Genomic DNA, 16,735 nt, shown 5'->3' with positions numbered 1-16,735 from the left:
AGGATCCTGTACTCTTCTCCATGGTTCTTGGTACTTAGTAACAACGGCCAACACATATGGAGCCATTACAATGGGCTGGACTTTGTTCTAAGTGACTTCCCTGCAGTAACTCATTTTATCTGCACATTAACTCTATGGGGCAAAGTAGGATTATCATTGTCTCCATTATTACAGATGAGAGAACTGAGGCACAGATTAAGAAACTGACTCAAGATCACCCATCAGGAGGTTGGTGATATTTCTTTACCACCCGAGGCAGTCTGACTCGCAAGCTCTGCTCTAACCACTATGCGTAGAAGCACTGACATCGCACCGAGCTGGCTGTGTCCCCCCAGGGAAGCCTGGCGCAGTGCTCATGCATGCCAGGGACTCAACTGTGGTTTCCCTGCCTGCAGAACATCCCGTGGTTTTGCCACAGGCAGCCCTGGCTTCCTGCAATCAGGAGAACCTGGCAGCACTTCCATCCTTTCTTCCTCATAGAAAAGACTCAAGGAAATGTGTCCTGAAATGTGATGAACAATCATTAACCAACTAAGGGACATTAACAAATGAAGGGACATTAACAAACTAAGAGACACCTTTGACCTCGCCAAGAATCAGAAAACACAAATTAGAATTAGATACTCTTTTCACCTGTCAAATTAGAAAAGACTTTTTTAAATGATGATTTCTAATGCTGGCAGATGTGCAGTAAAACAGGCATCCTTACACCCTCCCTGTAACAGTAGGCATTGATTGTACTTCCCTGGAAAACAGTTCGGCCGCATACAGTCAATTCTTGTCATTCCCAGTAGTTAACATTTTATAAAGTCACCGCAAACACTGCATTAGCAAATACTGAACCATTGCTCCGAGGGGAAATGCAGGGTTAGGTTCCTATGAGCCTCTGGTCACAGAATTTTTGTCAACCAATCAATACAGCCCGTGTTTTACGTGTGTTTTCTGTTTAAAGACACCTTATTTAAATGCTGTGCATTGTTGATTCGTTAACATTGAACTCAAGGTCAAAAGTACTATAACTCAGGCCTGAACGAAGCTTATCAAACACGCATTATTTTCTCTGTGAGGCATATCGCAGCCTTCTAATGCTTAGAAGCACTACACAGCACTTTCAGTACGATGCCTGGGGGGCATTTTAAACAGTAAAATCACACACACATGAAAAGCACAAAAAAAGGCCCTAAGTAGACCTCGAAAGGACACTTGTTTACGGTGTAACTGAAATAAGAAAGCAGAGCATCTCCTTGTCCCACCTCAGCTGGGAACATGCGTGACGGGCGACTCAAATTTTTCCACTCTGCACATGTCAGCGAACGACCGTGAAAGTCCAGTGCGTATTGACTTGGGGGTTACAAATACATTTTAGCAAGTCGGTGAATTTTTCAATACAGAATCCACACCAAAAAAAAAAAAAAAGAAAAAGAAAACGAGGATCAACTGCATCTATTAAGAATCTAAGCTCTTTCCCATCTTGCAAGGCGGCGGGTGAAAAAGCTGAGAAGCCAGCCGATGAAGAGAAGAAACTTGAAGCCAAAACAGCTGGTGCTGGTGGCAGGTTAAGAAAGGTAATAACCTCAGGGCCAAAATGCGTAAGAAGGGGAAGCCCCACTGCAGCCGAAACCCTGTCCTGGTCAGAGGAATCGGCAGGTATTCCCGAAAGGCCATGTATAAGAGGAAGAATTCAGCAGCTACAGCCAGGATTGAAAAGAAAAAGAAGGTTCTTGCTACTGTCACAAAACCAGTTGGTGGTGACAGGAATGGTGGCACCCAAGTGGTTAAACGTCGCAAGACGCCTAGATACTCTCCTACTGAAGATGTGCCTCGAAAGCTGCTGAGCAACGGCAAGAAGCCCTTCAGTCAGCACGTAAGAAACCCGGGGGCCACCATCACTCCCGGGACCATTCTGGTCATCCTCACGGGCACCATAGAGGCAAGAGGGTGGTTTTCCTGCTGCAGCTGAGCAGTGCCCGGCGACGTGTGACTGGACCTCTGTCCCTCAAGAGTTCCTCTGTGTAGAACACACCAGAAATTTGTCACCATCACCTCCACCAAAATATCAGTGGTGTGCAAATCCCCAAATATCTCACTGGTGCTTCCTTCAAGAAGAAGAAGCTGTGTCAGCCCAGACACCAGCAGGTTGAGATCTTTGACACAGAGAAATACGAAATTACAGAGCAGCGCAAAATTGATCAGAATCTAGTCATGGACTCACAAATTCTGCCAAAAACCAAAGCTGTTCCTCAGCTCCAGGGCTACCTCCGCTCTGTGTTTGCTCTCACAAATGGGGTTTAACTTCACAAACTGGTGTTTTAAATTTCTTATGAGAAACCTAATGAAATGCCTGATCTGTGAAAAAAGAGAATCTAAAATGCTCACAAACGTTGAAGGGGACGTGTGACACAAATCGAGACATGATTTCACAAGCGCCCTTTGAACTGGTCCTATTACAGGTGAAAAAGATTCATCTGAGTCTCAGAGTGGGGTCTTCCCTAGTAAGAACCTCTGTGTGTTTCAGGCTGAGAACAGTAGCAAAAGTTAAAGCTCTCTCACCCACCTGGACTGGGGGACAGAGAGCTTCACAAAGCCAGGCATAGGCTTCCCTCCCCTCACAGACTCAGGGCTCTGTCCTCAGGGAGAAAGTTCCCGCAAGGACCAAGCCCTTCTCAAGTTTGTGCTGAACCCATGGTTCCGGGATGGCCGTGAAGTCAAGCCCCTTCTCTCACTCTGACTGATCTCCTGACCCTCTCACTTATGTCTAACGTGTTTCTGTCACATTGTTATCTGCAATTCAAATTTAACTGAATGTTCTGGTTTTCTTTTTTTCCTCTCAACCTGCTAACTCTACACATTTCACAGATGAGAAAACTGAGGCTCAGTGAGAACAAGTGACTTAACTGACGCCCCAAGGGCACACAACCAGTGGGAGAGCCAGAACTAGCTGTCCAACAATCAGCTAACTCCTCCTCCCCTTTCAAAGGCCCTGTGCCTCTGCGCCTAAGCCAAGACCTGTAAATCTATCTTAATCCATGTACTCTGAGGATTATCTTGCAATTTAAATGTCTCCTTGGCCTTGAGCAAGGAAGAGGTTTCCATGTCTATATTTAATCATTTTTAGTAAATATTTTTCTGATTATAAAAATATATACCTGTAGTATATTCACACAATAGAATACTATACACCAATGGAAAGAACAGACTTCTGCTACACACAACAACAGAACAGATTGGTGAGTTTTTATGTATTTATACACATCAACTTAAAAAAATAATATTGAACAAGAGTCCAAATACAAAAGAAGGTATTCTGTATGATTCCTTTACGAGTATATGAAGTTCAAGAATAGGCAAAAGGAATCTATGGTGATAGAATAATCGTTCCTGGGGGCCAGTGAGGGTGAGCAGGGAGGGTTCTAGGAAGGGACACAAGGGAATTTTTTGGGTTTTGATAATGTATATCTTAATCTGGGCAAAGGTTATACATGTACAAATACATAAATCCAATCTGCTTGCTTAAAATTTGCATGCTTTTCCATTGGTAGGTTATACTTCACTGAAATACTAAAAACAAACAAGCAAGAAAATTAATACATGCTCACTGTAAAAAATGAATAAAGTGCAGATAAGCATAAAGAACAAAACAAAAACCATCTGTATTCCCACCACTGGGGGATTCCCAACTAACATCCTAGAGTGTATCCTTCCAGATCTTTTCCCAATAGCATTAACTTCTCATGAGCATTTCCTAAGAAAGGAATCTGGAACCTAGTTTCAATCAGCTCAGATGCTAATATATTTAGGAGTCTGAATTTCCTGGACATGTCTTTCACTTACCCAGAAGGCCCCAACAAAACTAGATTTAATTTGAGCATTTTTAGAAGAGCATGGAACAATTAAGGGCAAATAAATAGAATTAAAATCAAATTGAATACAGCCTTTCAATGATATGACTTAGAATTTCATTTTAAATACAGTAATGAATATAAAACGAAAGCTTGGCGTGGAAGGTTGAAAAGGACTCTGGAGCCTCCTGGGACCCAGAGCGCCACCTACTGGTGATGGTCTGAAATGACATCCTGCCACCCCATCTAAAAGAATAGTCTTCCTACTTTAAGTCTCAAAAGCGATAGCTCCTTTTATTAGATGAGTTTATATATGTCCCAATATCTTGCCAGACATTTTTGCTTCCTAGTGCATTACACAGATCCTAGCACAAAGAGGCAGTTTAATAAAAAGTTGCTGAATTAATAAAAGGATGGATGGGTGGATGGATGGATAAATAGACAAACTGACAACAGGATGGAAGGGCATTCTTGTATGTCATTGTGAAGTGAGGGAATAATCTCTGCCCTAATTATCTTTTTTGTTTTTGTTTTGTTTTTCATTAAAATGATGATTTGATATACATATACATAATGAAATGATTACTGGTCAAGCTAATTAACATATCTCCTCACATCGTTAGTTACCTTTCTGTGATGAAAATACCTAAATTCTACTCTCTTAGCATTATTTCCAGTATTCTATACAGTGTTATCAAGAATAGCTATTGTGCTGTATATTAGATCTCTAGATAGACTCACGCATCCTACATAATTGCAACTTTGTACCCTTTGACCAATGTCTCCCCGTCCCCCCACCTCCCCACCCCTGGTAACCACCCTTCTACACTCTGCTTCTATGTATTTGACTTTTTTGATTCCATAGATGAGTGGCATCACGTAGCGTTTTTTTCTTCCTTCACAGGCTTTTTTTGGAAGCGTGGATTAGATAACCACTGGGGAGACCAGATGGAGGTGAGGGTTGTTATAACAGCCCAACGCCAGGGGGTAGAGGAGTCAAACAGTGACCCGGCTGAGCAGTCAGGCGGCAGAGTCAGGGACTGTGTTCAGAACAGGAAACTCAAATACATATGAAATGTCTTGAGCCAGACACTTCACAGGCACCTGACAGATGTCAGCACTTTTCCCTTTCCTCTTCCTCCTTCACAACCCAGCTCACAAATCCTTTCCACAGGATCTGAGATGCTAAGAATGGAGATTTGTCCTTTTCGGGGCTCACTCAGAGGTGAAGTGATGTTTGATCATTTCCTGTAGTCAGTTCTGAAACAGGCCCGGTCACTGTGCTTATGGGTACGAGCTGGCCCGTCAAAGCCCTCCTGAGTTAGGAAAAGTGGTTCCTGCTGCATCACTGTCGGGCTGCCTGATGGCGAAGTGCCCATCTGAGCGTGTCCACTGTTGACAGCACTTGATAAGCATTACGCTGGCCTTGCTTTTAGATGCTGCACAGCAGGGGCTCTGGTCCACATAAAGGCAGCATGATATAGCAGAAAGAGTATGGATGAGGGGTCAGAAAGCTGGGTTCTGACACTCGCCAGCTAGGTGACCTTGAGCAAGTCGGCTTGCCCTCGAGAGTATATAAGCCATCTTATTAGGACAGTGTAACAGGATGATGCCTAGGAAAACACTTTGTAAACTAAAGCACTCAACCCAACTTAAGGCTGGCTATTAATAGGACCCCAAATAAACATCATGCCCCAGTTGTGACCTGAGAGCTCAAAAACTATAGGGAGTGTCACCTGCATTGATCTGGATGCACCTTCTACTTATGGAATCCAACCCCGTTTTAGTAGCAGCTACATCACAATCTTATTTCACATTGAACTAATAGCCCCCTGAGACCTTTAAAATATGGACTGCACCCCTTCAAGTATCACCCACTCTTTGAGCAATCGCTTTCTTAAAACGAAATATAGACTTTGAGTTACATTTGTACCAGGTAAATTTAATCGTATTGCTTTGGTCCATCTATATAGGCTATTAAAATATTTTAATTCTACCTTGGCCATTCTATATGCTCTCTCCCTACTGACTTGATGACACCACACATTTCAAGAGTGTACAAGTACAAACTATCCATTCATTCCTTCAATATACATTGACGGAGTGCCTACATTCCCTGGACACTGTGTTAGGAGCCAGGACATAGAAAGCATATTTGACAGAGGGTGGCAAGTGCCATTGCAGAGGTGTGCCCTGGCTATGTGGCCTCCGAGGGCGGGGCATTCCTTCTGCTGTCTGCTGCAGAAGGTTTCCCAGTTCCGGAGGTGTGGCCCAGGCCACCAGTCACTGTCCTCTTCTTGCTGAGCACACCACTGGACTGTATTTTCCAGTCTCGATGATTCTCACTGCTTCCACATTAATGACCAGGTCTTTCTTCTTGGGCAGACGAAGAGATGAAGTCCACTGTGACAGGTAGATTCCCTCTGTCTTCTAAGCAAAGAAACTGCAGGTGGCAACAGCTAGCCTGCTTTTATCTTTCTAACCTCATCACTCCACTCTCATCCCCTTGCCAATGAGAACATTAATTCTGCAAATATCAGGAGAGTTCCTACTATGTGCCAGTTCTGTGTTGGGACCCACTGCCTTCTCTTAAATCCTTTGAATCCAAAATCTCCACCATGGGGAGCAGGTGCCTTCTTCATGTGGGTGGATCCCCTTCCCTAGCCCTTTTGTCTGAGCCAAGATCAAGGTCTGGGGCGCTGTGTCCCTACACCCCTGGTGTAGTTCTCCCAGGCACTATGCAAAGGTGCCGAGGGAAGGAGGGAGTTCGAGGAGTCGTGGCTGCCTTATCCTCTTGGTCTCTTCATTAGCAGAGCACTGGAGTGAGAAAAACCTGGACTGCAAGTAAAGACCCACAGACTCGAGTCCCAGATCTGCAACCAACCAACTTTGTGGCTTTAGATATGGCCCTCTGGGTCTCATTATAAAACAAGCTGAGTAGACCGGAAGGTATTTGAGTTCCCAGTCAGCTCTTAATATTCTGATTCTTTCTATGCTAATCCCTAGTTCCTGGGTGAACCTTCCACTTTCTTCTAATCTAGGTTTCTGGAGGAATAAAAAAATGTTATGAAAAGACACAGAAGGAGGGAAAGGTTTAGGCCAGTCTTCCTTATAATGAAACATCTGCTGGCAGTCAGCAGCCCAGAGCTGGTGCACAATGGCTCAGGGTTACAACTTTGGAACATCCTAAGATGCTTCCTTGCCTGTAACCTGATTTCTTTTAAGGCCAGCCTAATCTTGAGTCGAACTCAATCTCCATGCTAATTGTCAAGGCCAGTTTGAATTATTTATGGAATTTCTACCCTGGGATGGTTTGAGAGATATTATTCACAGATGTATTCATCCTTTCACATTTTCAGGAACTTTTAATAATGAGCCGTTTGGATAGGTGAGTCCCTTCACTTTCCTGGGCCTTCATTTCTTCACCTGTAAATAAGGAAGACAGTTCCTCCAGCTCTACGTTCTCTTTGGCTCTGTGACTGCAGGTGCCTCAGCCTGAGATTCCACAGGCAGCTCACAACCAGCAGCAAACCACGTGGGAGAAAAAGGAAAAAAGATGCCATCTGACGATTAAACGCAATTTAATCCTTTAAATGCAAAGGATTATGCAATTAGCAAAGGACGTTGATCACACAACATGTGAATCTAATTATAGCACATTGAAATGTTTGTTAAATTAGATAAATATGGGTTTGCAGTCACTCTGGTACACATATTGAGTTGCAAAGGTAAGGAAAAAATATAAATTATGAGATGGGAGCGATAACCATAGGGTTTGTACACGAGGCCAATGAGGACTATTAACCAAGTAATCACCTCACGCCTGACGTGGAGTGTTGTAGGCATTCCAGGCCCATAGGCTGACAACTGTGCAATGAAGTTACTATGTTTCATAAGACATGGGAAACATACTTCACTTTTATACAGCACCTGTCACTCGGGGAGCCCCGCACTTGGGGCAGGTTATATCGGCTCACCAGTTTGCCCAGTGCACATCGCCAAGGTGGCAAGTCTTCGTGTTCTGGCTGAGAGGCAACGCTGGACCCTGATCATTCTCAGACTCTCCTAAACCTGCCTCAAATGATAAACCTATGAGCCCAGGAAGTAGCTCTTACGTGAGCGCACCTGTAGCCTGCAGGGCTTCCATGGAAAGGTAAAAAAAGTCCTGGAGAGGCAGCCACAGTGAGAACCGAGGTTCTGGAGGAGGGCTGCTTGGCTTTGAACCCTGGATCCATCGCTTATTCTTTGACAAGTTAGTTCAGCTTGATGTGCCCTGGTTTCCTCATCTCTGTCATGGGGACCATAATATCACGTATCTCTTGGAGTAGTTGCAAGGATTAAAGGAATCATTACTGACAGAAGCACAAAGAACGCTGTCCAGCACAGAGGAAACACTCAATAAGTGACTTATTGCTTGCTATCTGGTTTTCCCTGTTCATTAGTTCATTCATTCAACCAAGTAAGGACCTACTACCATGTTTCCCCGAAAATAAGACCAGGTCTTATATTAATTTTTGCTCCAAAAGACACATTAAGGCTTATGTTTCAGGGGATGTCATCCTGAAAAATCATGCGAGGGCTCATTTTCCGGGTAGGTCTTATTTTCAGGGAAACACGGTATGAGCAAATCACACGCACGCACATGTTCCATCCTCGCATTAGGATTAGGGAGGACATACACAAATAACTGCAGTGAGATATGCTATGTGAGATGTACTGTTTGAGAGTTAAAAATGCTCACGGGGGCACCATTCCTGCAAAGCAACTAGAGAAAGCTTCACTGAAGACAGGCCCCTTCGGCTAAGCCAGGATCAGATTTTTAACAGAGGGGAAGCTGAGTAGAAAGATGTGTAACATTCTAGGCAGAGGATACCTTATGGGCAAGGACGCTGAACTCAGAAAATCCAAGGCAACATCAAGTTATTGCCGGAAGTGATAGGTAAGGCTGGAAAGCAGCTTTGGGGTCACCCATGGCTGCTGGGTGGGGGCGTGGAGGGTCAGCCCTCAAGGATTGACTTTATCCTGTGAGCCACAGAGAGTCCCTGGGACATTGTAAATGAAACCATTTAGGACAAAACAGTGTTGAAGGAAGATGAATCTGGCAGGAGGAGCAGAAAGAATGGAAGACTGGTGCCAGTGTGAGCTGGGAGGCGACTGCAATAGTCCAAGCGTGCAGTAATAGGGTAAGAATGAAAAGAAATGCAAGGGACATGGGAAAGACAAACTGACAGGACTCAGTGACGAAAAGAATGTGCACAGGCTTGCTAGTCAACCCAAGATTCTGATTCCTAGTTACCCAGCACGTTAGCCGAAAAAAGCTCTACCAGTCAGAGGCAGCACAGAGTAATCGTTCTGAACAAGGGCTTCAGAGTCACACAGTGAGGGGTCCCTGCTATGCAATTGGCTAGCTGTGTTACCCTCGGTCAGTTTTAACCTCCCCGAGTTTTCCTCATTGGCGAAACAAGAATACAAATAATATTCTTTTAGGGATGTGGTGAAGACTGAATGAGAGAACGTGATAATAATGTTGAGCTCTTGCAAAATGCTAACCTCACAGGGAGCTCTCAGGAAATGCTGAAAAAAAGATTGCCAATGGCCCCAAATAGAGAAGGAAGGAAGGAAGGAAGGAAGGAAGGAAGGAAGGAAGAAAGAAAGAAAGAAAGAAAGAAAGAAAGAAAGAAAGAAAGAAAGAAAGAAAGAAAGAAAGAAAGAAAGAAAGAAAGAAAGAAAGAAAGAAAGAAAGAAAGAAAGAAAGAAAGAAAGAAAGAAAGAAAGAAAGAAAGAAAGAAAGAAAGAAAGACGTAATACTCTGTACTCGAATTCTCCTGAATGTGGTTGATTCAAGTTTTGATGATTCACAAGCTCTTTCCAGATTTTGCAGAACCACCAGAATCCCCAACAGACAGTGACTATGCCCCACAGACGCACTGGTTGACACATATTTGGGTCAGAGTAAAGCAAACCAACTCGCTGTATCAATTTGGAGCCAGAAGGAGAGAGAGCAATGAGGAACAATCCCCAATCCTACTGGTGGAATTGGACGATGAATTTGGGTAAATTTCTCCCGTATTTTCATCAATGACCTCATTATTTTCCGTCTCTCACCTCTCAGGCAATGCCAGCTTCCACATACCTTTCCTGATTTCCTGTGACATAGGTTGTGGAGATGATCCCAGGGGCTGCTGACCAGTTGGCTGGTGCGTGAGCTTCAAAAGCCTATTGACACAGCTGCACACCACCCGGCTAGGGGCCAGGGGGGGCAGGTCTGTCTGAAATGCCTGAGCCACACCTTGAGCAGCAGAACCAACAGCAGGGGGACCAATAAACCATTGCAGCTTTTGAAGCAATGAGATTTCAGCAACAGAAATTCAACATGCAAAAGCAACCTGGTTCTATCACATGAGTCACTAGAGTTTGGAAATCACAGAGCTAAATCTTGACCTGACCCGTTAGCCCTCAATACAGAGTTCTGCTCACAGCTAATGTCTTATTGCAAGCAAAATTACCCTTCAGCCAAACTGCCGTTAGTTTTCAAAAATACCCAGCACCCTCTGAGACAATCCTTTATGGGTCCAGAAAGACAAAAAGACAGCAGGGATTGACCCATCTGTCAAACTTCAAAGCCTGTGCTTTTTCCAGTTTCCAAGGGAAGCTCAGCCTCAGCATAAAATTATACAATGCTGAGAGGTTTGAGTAATAAGTCTGCTCTCCCATATCACAGGGGAGACAGCTGAAGCTCAGAGGAGCTGAATGGCTTGTCTTAAAAGATCGCACAGCACATGACAGTTTCTACTGTGGAAATCAATAAGTTACAAGAGATTTGATCATATTAATAAGATAATTTCCTGATAATCAAATAGCAATTAATGTTTTCAACCTCTTTTTCTTTACATACGTTGCCTTGGTTGATCCCACACCATTAATGATGTCTTTATGTCACAGACATTAGCAGCCCCTTTTCACAGGGTAAGAAATTGAGGCTCAGAGAGGTAAGTGGCTTTCCTAGGTCGCAGAGCCCACAGGTGACACAGCCAGGGCTATAGCCAGAGTCCTTGGATTCTAAGCCAATTGGCAAGTATTAATTGAATCCAATTCCACGCGCAGGCCTGTTCTTAGCACAACTAAGAAGTGTGCTGGGAGCAGAGAGACGGAAGAACGAAGAGCAGGAGAGGCACCATGTACCAACAGAGCCAATAAGCTACACAGGAAACCTCAAGTTATGATGCACTTACTAACTCGCCTAAGAGATAAGAGTATGTGATCTTAGAGTATTTCTCCTCTTCAACGCATCTTTCTCAAGCATTTCTATAAATTAAGCCCTAAAAAGAAGAAAAAGAAAAAGCTGGCCTCTAGTGGTAAAGCTTCCAAAGACACTGGACGTCTTCCCCCACTGCGGAGCACAGCCACACCTGCGGCGGGGGTGGTAGGACAAAGGGGCGAAGGTGCAGACTCGGTCGGTCAGGAGAAACAACTTCCTGGCCAGCGATCTGGCTACTGGGAATCTCTTTCCCCAGAATGACTAAAGCCAGGAAGAATAAAAACAAAAATGAATATTGATTTGTCTGGATTATGATACATAATAACTATTCCTCAGTACTTACCATAAGTGCTAACATTGTGCTTTCCATCCTTTATCTCATCTAATCCTCACAACAAGCCCTTCAAGATGGGTATCCCCATTTTAGTGAGGAAGAAAAAGGTGAGGCTCAGAGAGGTTAAGCAATTTGCTTAACAACGCACAGCTGTAACGATGAGGCAAGCTTTGGACCAAGGTCGATTTCACTCCCAGTCCTAATTTTTATCTACATCTTATCCTCTACCAAGGAAGATAACTGACTAGAAGATGCCTCTCCATCTCTAAACCCCGAGTTTCTCTAAGAAGCAGCCATCTATGATATGACACAGATATGACATTATTCTAACAATGATGCCAAGATAACCAGCATCTAAAAATTTTAATAACTTTGCCTTTTTTAATAATATCATTTCATATTACTCAAAATAACTTGAAAACAAGTGTAGACTTTTACTTCAAAGATTGAATTTTCCACAAAGCTGAGCACTATTTAACAAGCACATGTAGAACTATCCATTTTGTGGGCAGATTCAAACACAGTTACTCCAACCAATTTCCATACTGAAAAACACTGTGAGCTTTTAGTGCGCATTTGCAATGAAAGCTCCAAGGAGAGCTATCTACTTCTTTTGGAAGATCCTATGAATGTAACAAAATTAAATATGTACGTCCTAGTCAGTCTCTGTGCTAGATGGTAAAGCTGTACAACGAGCAGTTATACTCTACCATAATAGACCTGGGTATCGTGAGGAATGGTAGGTCAAACCAGCTCCTGAAAACCTCATGGGGAATTCACAAGTGCCGAGGAGTAAGAAGGAACGTGTTTGAGGAAGAAGTGCATTGTTAGAGGGCGTGGTGACTGCCTATAACCCTGGTCCTTACTTGGTGTTCAGTAATGTGGACCAAGTAATGTGGGGGTTCAGTAATGTGGGGGTGCCTCCCAGCCTGACTGGGCTGCTCAGGAGCCTGTTCTGTCTCCCCAGTTCCCAAGTCCAACCAAGAGCCATCCACAGTTTAACTAACCCACTTAAGCTGACGGCAGTGACTACTCCAGGAGAAACCAGGCTGCCTCCAGTGACTTTGAAGCAGCAGTTGGAAAGACTCGGAAGAGCAGACAACTTGTCCAGATGAAGTCCATGTCCCTGGAAAAGAGAAAGAGAGAAAGGTGGGGAGTGAAAGGCTGGCTTGATCGCTGTGACCCAAGGGCAGCCACCACGTCCTGTGGCTGGTGCCCAGGACTGTCCCCAGGCTCAGAGCAGGTGAGCCACACACGTGGGCTGAGAGAAGGAAAGAACCAAAGTTAGGTTGCTACAGAAAACTCAAAAAGAAGTACTACAGAGGTAGGACATAGAAAAAAGACTTTTGCTAAAGGGAGTGTCAGAGAAGTCTCACATTTATAGGAAGAAACGAAGAAGATAGTAGGAATAATAATAGCAGTGAACACTGTGCCAGACACTGTTCTACTGCTTGATAGTCAATTCCAAAAGGGCAAGAACTTTGCCTCTTTCACTCACCTGTACCCACTGTACACCTAATTCAGGGCTTGGGAGCAGAGCAGGCATTCAGGATACTATGTTACAATGAATGAACAGATGAAACACAAGTCGTGGGTCAGAAAGAGGGGGTAGAAGAGTACTTGGCCAAAGCAAAAACATTTTTAAAGGGATGGTAATTATGAGATCATTTTTTCTAACATTACTGAACACCAAGTAAGTACCAGGCATTGAACTTGGCCCTGAAGATAAAGAGGTTAAAAGACAAGATATCTTTTGGGCTTGGTGAGATGGCACCCACGATTGATTGATTGTTACTTAATCAAGTAACATTAGTCAAGCCGCTGCTCTGGGTCAGGCACTCCAGTTGGGCACTGGAGGAGAAAGAGATAAGGAAGTCCCTCTGCCTGCCCTCCAGGAGCTCACAGGGTGTAGGGGGTTGTCTGTAACAGAGATGCACATCCAGAGTTATAATCAGTACAGCATGTGAGGACCCTGCCTGAAGAGGGTCAGCAGTTACACTTTACCACCAGACTAAGAAAAGGACAGCAATTGCTGATGAGGAAGGTTATGGGATTCCAGCCCTGACTGGGACTTCTTCACGGAATAAATTCCTGCCCCCATTCCCTGTATATACACTTTTGTAATGTTCTGGAGCCTGGAAAAAGGAGTTCTTCCAATTCACTAGTAAGTGCTACGCCTGCGTGATCCTTAGCTCTCCGACAATTTTAAGATCAGATGATACAGTAAGTTGGAGGGCAGCACTCACTCAGACTCCAGTTCTACAAAAGGGTCCTCAGTATTTGGTGTTCTATAATCCCCAAAGCATTTTAAAAAATCAGATACAGGAATTACTCAATAAATGGTAGCAGCTGTTGTACTGCAGCTGAGTCCAGGGTTACAAATACCCAACCAACACTCATCAGTTGAGCGGAGTTCCCAACAGGAAGTTGGTCACAGGAGTTAGGAGGACCTTACACACAGTCCAACTGCAGCCATCCGCAGGCTCTGACCAAGCCTAGCTCTACAGACAGCACGAGGCAGCTCCCAGGCACTCCCACCTGCTGCATCCCTTGTATTCACCTTCTTTAAACCCAGCCCAGATTGGACCCAGCACGATTGGTTTTGGGGCAGAGTAACCAGCTAGCTAAAAGGACCGGGGAAGGCTGGGCTGAGATACAGGTGTGAGCAGCTGTGAGCTAACCCAGCACATGGGGCTTTTGTGTAATTTAAAGCTCTAAACAGTTGTTTTGTGGTGGCTGTGCCTACACGTGCTGTAGAAAAAGCACAGCCCTGCATTGCCCCAGTGGGTCAGGAAGTAGAGCTGGTGATAGATAGAAGCCCTTGGGAGGCGGGGGTGGCAAGAGAGCAAGAAGGAAGGTCTAGGAACCCACTACCTAGAGCAACTCATTCCTGAGCCCCTCAGCCACCCTTTCAGCAGGATCGTTTCACATCCATGTGTAAGGCTCTGATGATGAAAATGGACATGATTCCGAAATCTGAAAGTTACCATTGAATCTAGACACCTCAGTTAATGCCCATCTTCCCCTTCATCCTAACACCTTTTTTCATTGTTTAGTGCTGAATGTGTTACATAACACCTCAGCCCTGCAACAGTGTTGAAAAGGGGTCTAACTCAATGAGACACAGATTACACAGCATGATGGACAGAAGACCAGAAACAAAGGCACAAATATTCCCTTGGACTATATAACTAATAACTGAAAAACATGTTTGATGGGAAAATAAGAAGAAAGATTTTCAACCTGTCCCTTCATTCTTCTTTCTTGGCTGTGCAGTAAACATACAAGTTTTCAATAGATTTGTATCTTTCTTTTACACTCATGCTGAATTTCAAATAGACACACTACACAATGTTGAGTAGAATTGTTTCAGCTCACTTGCTTTTTTCATTACTTTTACCTGAAAGGGTTACAACTTCAAAACTATATCGTTTCACTCTCAATAGAGCCACTTTTCATCATAGTGAGTTGGATTGTAATTTCACATGCTTCAGTAAGATCTGACAATTGCTATTAAAACAAGAATTACAGTTTTTCTGTATTTTGCTGTGTTGGGAGAGGGGTTGGATGGTTAAGGGCTGATCTACGATGTCAACAGCAGTGCTTCCATACGAACTTTCAGAGACAGTGGAATGGGATACATGAACTGGGAGCAGGTAGACCTGGATTATGATTCTGACTCTATAGCTAACTTGGCCATCATTTACAGCTCTTTTGTACCTCCGTTTTCTTCTCTGTAAAATGGGCACCACTATCCTGCAAAGGAATTGAGGACCAGCACCAGCGCAGTGGAGAAAATGGCTTTCAGTAAAAAGCCCTTAGGCATAAACAGACTTAGCTTCAAATCCCAGTGCTGCCACTTACCCTGAGACCTTGGGTTTGGTACTGTAAAACGCTGTTTCTCTTTCTGAATCATAACCCATGGTTAACACCTGGGCTGAGTATTAAATGAGATGCCATCTGTTCAGTGTCCCAGAGATGGCTGCTCCTTACATTATTTGCCCTACAAGTTACCTGGCACTCAGACACCTGCGGCATGACTGGCCCCGTAGACCACAGATGTGAACGCATAAGTCACCACCTCTAAACAGACCAGCTGCTTCTGAAGAGTCCCTTTACAGAGGACTCCGGGGCTGTAAAACTTAAGGTAGTTGGGGCAGAGTTGAAAGGGGTCACTCCTATAAGCACCGGGAGGGAGGAGGGGCAACATATGGCGCATAAAGCAGAAGCACCAACTGCCCACCTTTTGTTGATGCGTTTATAACCACACCTTGCCCCAGAAAAGGTGTAGCGGGGCTCATTAAGAACCGCTGTTGAGTGCATCGGTGGTGGGGCCCTGCCCAGTGACCCCGGCTTTGTTTTAAACCTGAGAGCAATAGGCGGCGGCTCGCTTCTGCACGGCATCACGCCAAGAACCGGCTTTCAGGTGGAAGTGCTTTCTTGAGCAACACTTGCCTGAAGCCCGTGTGGCCCGCGCCCCGCTGGCTGGTAGCGAGGGGAGGACAGAGACACCACCGCGCTAACCGTTCGGAGTGGTCACCCTGAGCGTCCCGAGGTCACGTACCGAGGGGTAAAGAGCCACTGCTTGCCACCGGGACCCCTGGCCCTACTGCCGCTCGCGGCAGCACGGCGATCGCAGCCTCAGTATCACAGTTTCCCCGCCCTTATATCGCGTCCGGGAATATAAAAATGTCCTGGGCAGCAAGTCAGCACTGGCTGATTCATTGACACATAAGTATGAGATGGGACTGGGGGATCGTAGCCCTGGGATTGCTGTAGTTTAGAGACGAGAGATTACAAAAAAAGGAGGAAGCGCTCAAACCAAACATTCCATAGATGGGCGCCCTGATCTGGGTGCGGTTGGGCAATATATGCGGTCCCGCAACTCCAATACAGGTCCCCAGAAAAGGGGAAATGCTACAAGGCCGTGAACAGCGGAGCAAGTCAGCGAGGGGGCAAACAATCCAGCAAAAGGCAAGGCAGCGCTGCGGCCCCGGGTCTCGGTTTCCCCGCCTGGTGAACAAAACGAGCGCGCTGGACTCCAGCATCCCCCAATCCTATTAATCTAGCACTCTACAATATTCCATGCTGAAACTGTCCAAGGCCTGGAAACAGGAAAAAGAGGGAAGGCGACAGGGAGGGGAAAGGGGGAAGCGGTGGAAGACCTGGAGAGGGAAGGCGGACGCCAAGAACAAGCTTGGGGTGTTCACAACCGTGATCTTTCTCCTCGCACACCTGAGTTCTCACGTCTCGGCCAAGACCCCGCGCCCACCGAGTTTGGGTACCATTTGGCCAGTCCTCTCT

General features: G+C 45.0%; 1 long non-coding RNA gene and 1 pseudogene across 2 annotated transcripts in view; one reads left to right on the top strand and one right to left on the bottom strand.

Moving 5' to 3' along the window:
• Nucleotides 1–16,735, bottom strand: part of LOC141572247 (uncharacterized) — a 32,164-nt gene that overhangs the window by 14,423 nt on the left and 1,006 nt on the right. For both annotated transcript variants that reach the window (XR_012497551.1, XR_012497552.1), the window contains exon 2: nt 12,439–12,557. This is a non-coding gene — a long non-coding RNA (uncharacterized LOC141572247). The remainder of the gene's footprint in view (nt 1–12,438; nt 12,558–16,735) is intronic.
• On the top strand, nt 1,304–2,313 carry LOC109453105 (large ribosomal subunit protein eL6; annotated as a pseudogene).

The sequence above is a fragment of the Rhinolophus sinicus genome, linkage group LG06 (genome assembly GCF_036562045.2).
Source record: "Rhinolophus sinicus isolate RSC01 linkage group LG06, ASM3656204v1, whole genome shotgun sequence".
In the NCBI taxonomy this organism is placed as follows: domain Eukaryota; kingdom Metazoa; phylum Chordata; class Mammalia; order Chiroptera; family Rhinolophidae; genus Rhinolophus; species Rhinolophus sinicus.
Note: the sequence above shows the minus strand (reverse complement) of the source record. Positions and strands in the feature narration are given on the sequence as shown.